The 5,900-nt window shown below is 46.8% G+C and overlaps 1 long non-coding RNA gene across 1 annotated transcript; it reads left to right on the top strand.

Annotated features, from left to right (window-relative positions):
• The first annotated feature begins 1,033 nt into the window (after positions 1-1,033).
• LOC131016300 (uncharacterized) lies at positions 1,034-2,131 on the top strand. Its single transcript, XR_009098912.1, has 2 exons — positions 1,034-1,247; positions 1,595-2,131. It is a non-coding gene; the product is annotated as an uncharacterized LOC131016300 (long non-coding RNA).
• Positions 2,132-5,900: the final 3,769 nt, after the last annotated feature.

The raw sequence follows: 5,900 nt of genomic DNA, 5'->3' as shown, positions 1-5,900 counted from the left end.
TCAGCCCAAGAAATTCACCCTGTTTTCGGCCCAATCAAAACTGACTTCTTCGGCCCAACTAAAAAAAATAGAGGGGCCCAGACCAAAGGAAAAGTCAGCCCAAATCTACTCCCTCTCTCAAATTTTCGGCTCTCTCTCTCAATTTTTTTCGCCTGAAACTCATCCATTTTCCTTCTCCATTTCTCACCCATGAAATCCGCCGCCTTCATCGTGGCTCTGAGATTCCGGCGAGGTCGGTTCTTCCACCGCGTCTTACTCCAGGCGTGGTAGTTGCCTACCATCTGGCGTCGTCCCTTTCCACACGCCCAATCCGAGCCCTAGCTCTATCTCCTCCATCATAACACGCCGCCGAAACTCTGATTTTCCGGCGAGGTCGTCGCTCCATCTGCCCTCCTCTCTTTATTTTCTTCTTTTCTTTTAATTCCTCGATTCACCTTGCACCCTTCTTGCAAAAATTTGAGCCCTAGCTCTTTACCAACAATCGTCGTTGCTGCTGTGGTTTCTTTCCGGCGAAGGAGGTTCCCCTTCTCCTCCTTTATTTGGAATCTACCGCCGCCGTTGTAGAATCGGCGAGGCCGGCTGAAGTTTAGCTGCCTGAGTTTGTTCTATGGCGTGGTCAGCGCCCAAGCGCCGGCTGGTACTCTCTCTCTCCCATCATAAATCGCCGCTGCCAGTTCGATGGCCAATACCATTTTCGCCCTCTTGTCTCTCTGGGCCTTCGACGAGTGGCGGGAGCTTCGCCGCCGTCGCACTCTCCCTGGTCCGGCTGAAGCTAAGTTCAAACTTAATGCTATTATGTAAATAGGAAATTCTCATAGCTTTGGTGTTCTATTGGTTTAACACAGTTTATGCTTCCACTAAAACTAAGCATAAGGCTTAAGAGTCTGTATCTAGTCTATAGATTATATGTGGATGATATGATCATACTTTTCCTCTTATTCATTGTACTATCTTATGAACAGGACAAGCTTGATGGGAAATGAAATGTATAATATGGAAGGAAGCATACTGATTAGAGAAAAAGAATACCTTGATTGTTTTGTGTTGGGTGGCTGCTGTGTTGCTATTGATTCTCGTGGAGACAAACTCATTTGAAGTCTTGCAGCAGCAAATTCTTCTGTTTCTCTCTCAAAAGTCCTTAGTGTGGAATGGGAGAGAATGAAGTGAGATTGCTGGCTGGAGGTTTAAGACTAAGAGGGAATGGTTGTTGGCTGAACACTTGAGCACTCTACGGAGATGGTACAGAGGTAGGGTGGCTGTAGGTGTTGAAAATAAGAATCAATAGTCAAAAGTATTAAAATCAATTCAAAGATTAGATCTTTGAATTGAATATAAGAGTGTGTATATTTGATTTTAAGAAGATTTATATACAAACTGATTTCTTTACGTGTGACTGCTGGGTCCATAAGCATATATAAATGTTTACACCTCTATATTTCTATTCAAACATGTATGTGATGGTATGATGCATGAAGAGCTGAGTTTAGTATTCACCTGCAAATGCTTGGTGTCGGTGGCTGTCTATTGCCATTGAATTGGTCTCAATGAGAAGATAGCTGAAATGAATTGTGTATTGTTTCCCTATTAAATGCAGGCTGAAATTCAGGGAGGAAGTGGAGGAATTAAAGCCAAAGCTTACATCCTTTGAAGTCGGCAGCAGTAAATGAAGTCTTTCTTTCTTTTGGTGAAGTTTTTAGTGTAGAATGGGAGTGGTATGAAGGAAGTTTGCTGCTGAATTATTAAAGGAGTGAATTTGGTAGCTAATCTTGAATATCTAGTCCTCTATGCCATGTGAAAGCCTTGAGAGAGAATAGGTAAAGTTGTGGCTGATTGACAGCTTGTTTGTTCCCACACGCATGCCTTTCCTTTTCTTTCTTGTTGCTGCCGTAATAATAGGAATGTAGGGAGTAGGCTAGGAATTGAGTGATGTTTGTAATAGATAGTGTAGAGTTGTGGGTGTGACTAATGAAATTCTTCAGTGTTGGTCATGGTCATTTTATATCTTACTATTAGTATCTGCAATACTAATTCTAGTCTTGCTATTTAATGGTGTATTTGGGTATCTGAAAATGTAATACAATCTCTAGTTTGCTACTATACTGAATACTCTAATAAATCTTGTTATTCGATATTTGATTTCCTGCCTTACTAATATCGTGATACTCGTAGAATGAATCTAAATTGGATCCGTAGATTTAATTCGCTTCACAAGCCGAAATAATCCACGACTTGAATAACAATAATAGATGGAAATAATATTCTATAGCATATAAAATTAATAACCTGATTTTGCTAAGTCAGTTATCATTCTGAAAAATAAATAATTGTCTGCTCAATGAATAAATCACGATCATTTCACGTGGAAATATCTAATTCAGAATCTCAGCTGGATTAACATTACTGGAGGATGCAATAATTAAATATCGCATTTACTAATCTTAATCATAAATAAAAGAGCGGGCTACTACAAAAGATGGGTGGATAATATTGACAACCAAAGGGGAAAAACCATCCCTCAACAACAGCCAAAATGAAAGTCAAAGTATTCACAAAGATACAAGTTTACAAAAAATGCATAATCAAGGTAGAGGAGCAGTATCAGGGAGCTTGGAGGCAGCAGCAGCAGAGGGATCCGGGACAAGGGCAGGGACAGCAGAAGACTCGGGAACGGTGGAAGCTCCTCCAGAGGAACCACCTACCTCTAGCACCGGCAATGCCTCAGAGAAGTGCACTGGGGGCAGACATTGCTTCATGTTCAACAACTTTGTTGCCTCAGAAATGTACACGTCTTTGTTTTGAAATAAGGCATAAAGTTGTCTCACGGCGTCTGCAGCAGAGGCAGTGTCCTCGAAGGCCGAGGTATTCAAGCCAGAGGGCAGTGGGGGCTCCATAGTGAACTGGGAGAGCTTGTGGGGGCCAGCGCCAGACCCACCCCTCAGTTTTTCCACAAATTTGGCCAAAGTAGCACAGAAGGAGGGCTGATACTTCGGGGAGGGGAACGCTGGACCAGGATAGACCCCAAAGGCGAATTGGGGAATGGCTTTATTCAAAATCGGGTACCACCATGCGGGCTTCGCCGGGGCCTTAGCATCAATCCCCAATATCCTGTTGAGATCCTCGTCCTTGATATGATCCATCAAGGCCTTCATGTCCAGAGTCGCGATCTGCTCCTCTGACGCTCATACCATCTCCGCCGCTTTCGTGGATATCTCTCGTATAATATGGGCGAAGATGGGTGCAAACCCCTCCAGATAGTCGGGGTGCTTCTGAAAAGCCGCCAGAGTGCCCTCCAACATGAAGTCCAGGAACCGCTGGCCTTGGAGAGAGACAAAAAATTCCCGGTGCTGGTCCCTGGCCCCTAATACATAACACCGCGCCTGGACACCTTCACATGCCTTTTTCCACTGACGGCAGGCGTCTTGATGCTCCCGCTGGTACGTCTCCCGGAATCGGGTAAGGTTATCATAACCCTCCTTTTTAGCCCTGGCCAGTTCAGAGACCAGGGACGCCTTCTCCACCTCTAGCTCGGCGATGCGAGCTTGAAAAGCCGCAGCCTCCGCCTCAGCTTTGCTGAGACGCTCCACTACACCAACGACGTCGTCGTCCCGCTTGGACATCTCTTCCTGCTCATTTGCTCTCTCCTTCTCCAATGCATCATAATTATTAATGCATTGGACGGCCACCCAGAGTCGGGACTCCATCTGCAAAGAAATAAGGCGGGTAATGTCACAACAAAGAAATCAAGAGGTTAGTAATTTAATCTTTAAATAAAAATACTAAATGCAGGATACCTGAAGAGCCAACTGGCCAAGCTGGCTGGTCAAAACCTCTCGTTTCAATTTCGTTGTCAGCTCCTTGTCCTTCGGGTGAACACGGGCAGATAGGGCCTCAACAAACTCCTACCCCGACAGACGTGCAATCGGACCAGGACACAGCCACTTCCGACTCTTCAACAGGAGGGGCCGAAATTTTGCCTTTGCCCTTTTGGGCAGCAGAGGAGAGAGCCCCCGCACCACCAGCAGACTTCCTTACTGGACCCACAGTCTTGCTGGCCTTCTTCAGGCTTTCTTGTTTTTCTTTCTCGCCCACAGAAATCAGGCCCCTCTTCCTCTTCTTCGTGAACCCGGGAGTGGCGATGTCTTGGACTGAGTCAGGAGAGGGGACTTCATCAGTAATGTCCACAACAATGACATCTTCTCCACCAGCACCGGATACCTCACCGGCGCCGGAACGTCTGCGCCTATGAATAAGGCCGCCGACATCAACCTCCGGACCCTCCGGGCTGAGTGTGCGCAAAACCTCCACATTCTTCCCCTTACCAGGGCGAAAGCCTTGGGTAGGGGTGACCATCCCAGGGGACTCTGACACCGGGTGAGAGGTGTCCACCTCGGGCCCGATTGGTTGCTCTGAAGGGCCCGTACGAGAGTTAGAGCCTCCCGAGCCACGCCCCTCGCTGCGAGAGGGAGAAGCAGTGGCAGTTAGATCGATGCCGCACTTTGCTCTCCAAGCCATGTCTGCAAACAAGAAATTCCACACTGTTGGAATCAGGGTAACAAAAGTCAATATGTTTTTTAACACATATTTTTACCTATCAATGTCTTTGGATACAGGGGAAATAGACCATTGGCTGCCAAAGCCGAATTGTTTTCGGCGAGGTACCTACAGTCTAAGGGCTGGGCGTTGTTCATGGCGTTGAGACGGGTTATGACCCCAGGTCAAAGGTGGAGGGGGCATCTGGAGAGGCTGGTTTATAAGTGGTCCGAGGGCTGTGCCATTCCAGCTCCAGAGCGCCGTGATCGCGCCAGGAACCAATAAGGGTGCGCACGTAACAATATTGAAATAAAAAATCTTTATCAAAAGAATTCAGGGAAGAAAGGAAGGTGGTGGGATATTTCTTAAGATCGGCAAAGCTATACAGAGGACTGCCCTGCATACGGAGAGACTGGGTCTGAAAAAATAATTTGAAGGTATCTCCAACACCGTGGGCTCGGCATAGAATGTGGAAGGAGTATAACCTCCGGATGGCAGAGGGGGTGACTTGATAAAAGGGGATGCGGTAATGGTTGCAGACTTCAACCAGGAGAGCAGGGGGAGGAAGCCTTAAGCCAGCATCTATCTGGGCTTTCCAAACGACCACTGTTTTATGATCGCGTAACCTCTCTGGGGGTGGCGAGGCCTTGGAGAAGGCTTCAAATTTTAGGTCCGGGGGACTAAGACACTTCTTCCTCATCTTCTCCATCGCCGCGACACCAAGGCGGGATTCGGGAACAGGTTTAGGAGGCTGGGGTGCTTTCTTGGTTCTTTTCGAGGGCTTAGGAAGGTTTATAGGATCCCGGGACTGGGAGGAGGAAGACGAAGAACCTTGGGAAGTGGAAGTGGAAGCCATTGTCGGAATTTCTAAGTCTAGGGTTTCTAACACGCTCAGTCAGAGCACCAACAATTACACAACTACGCTGTAAATTACAAGTACCAGGAAAGGGAGCACGCGATTTACCTAAAGTCAGGAGTTCTTTAAGGTCGACGGAAAGGACTGGAACGGTGGGGTCGCAGAAAAATCGCCGAAATAGTAAGAAGGAAATCGCTGGAAGTGAGAGAAAAAATGAGTAAGTGCGGAAACATAATGAAGAAGATGAAGGGATAAAAATTCAAAACTAATTAAGTAACGTACGCGGGCAACTATCACCATACGGGATGAAGGACACGTGGCCCTAAAAAAGCAATTGACGGACGAGGATTTCTGCGGGGAGGCAAAGGGACGCGAAGGCTGAAAAAGTAACCTCGGGATACGGAAAAACCACTGTAGAAAGGGCAGGCATTTAATGCTGATAACGTCATCTGCGCGGGCGAATCCTCTGACTAGTTGCACCGTTCCAGAGCGAACTAGTCAGACCAAAGGGGGG

This window comes from Salvia miltiorrhiza, chromosome 3 (assembly GCF_028751815.1).
Source record: "Salvia miltiorrhiza cultivar Shanhuang (shh) chromosome 3, IMPLAD_Smil_shh, whole genome shotgun sequence".
NCBI classification, from domain to species: Eukaryota; Viridiplantae; Streptophyta; class Magnoliopsida; order Lamiales; family Lamiaceae; genus Salvia; species Salvia miltiorrhiza.
This window is presented reverse-complemented; position numbering and strand designations above follow the sequence as displayed.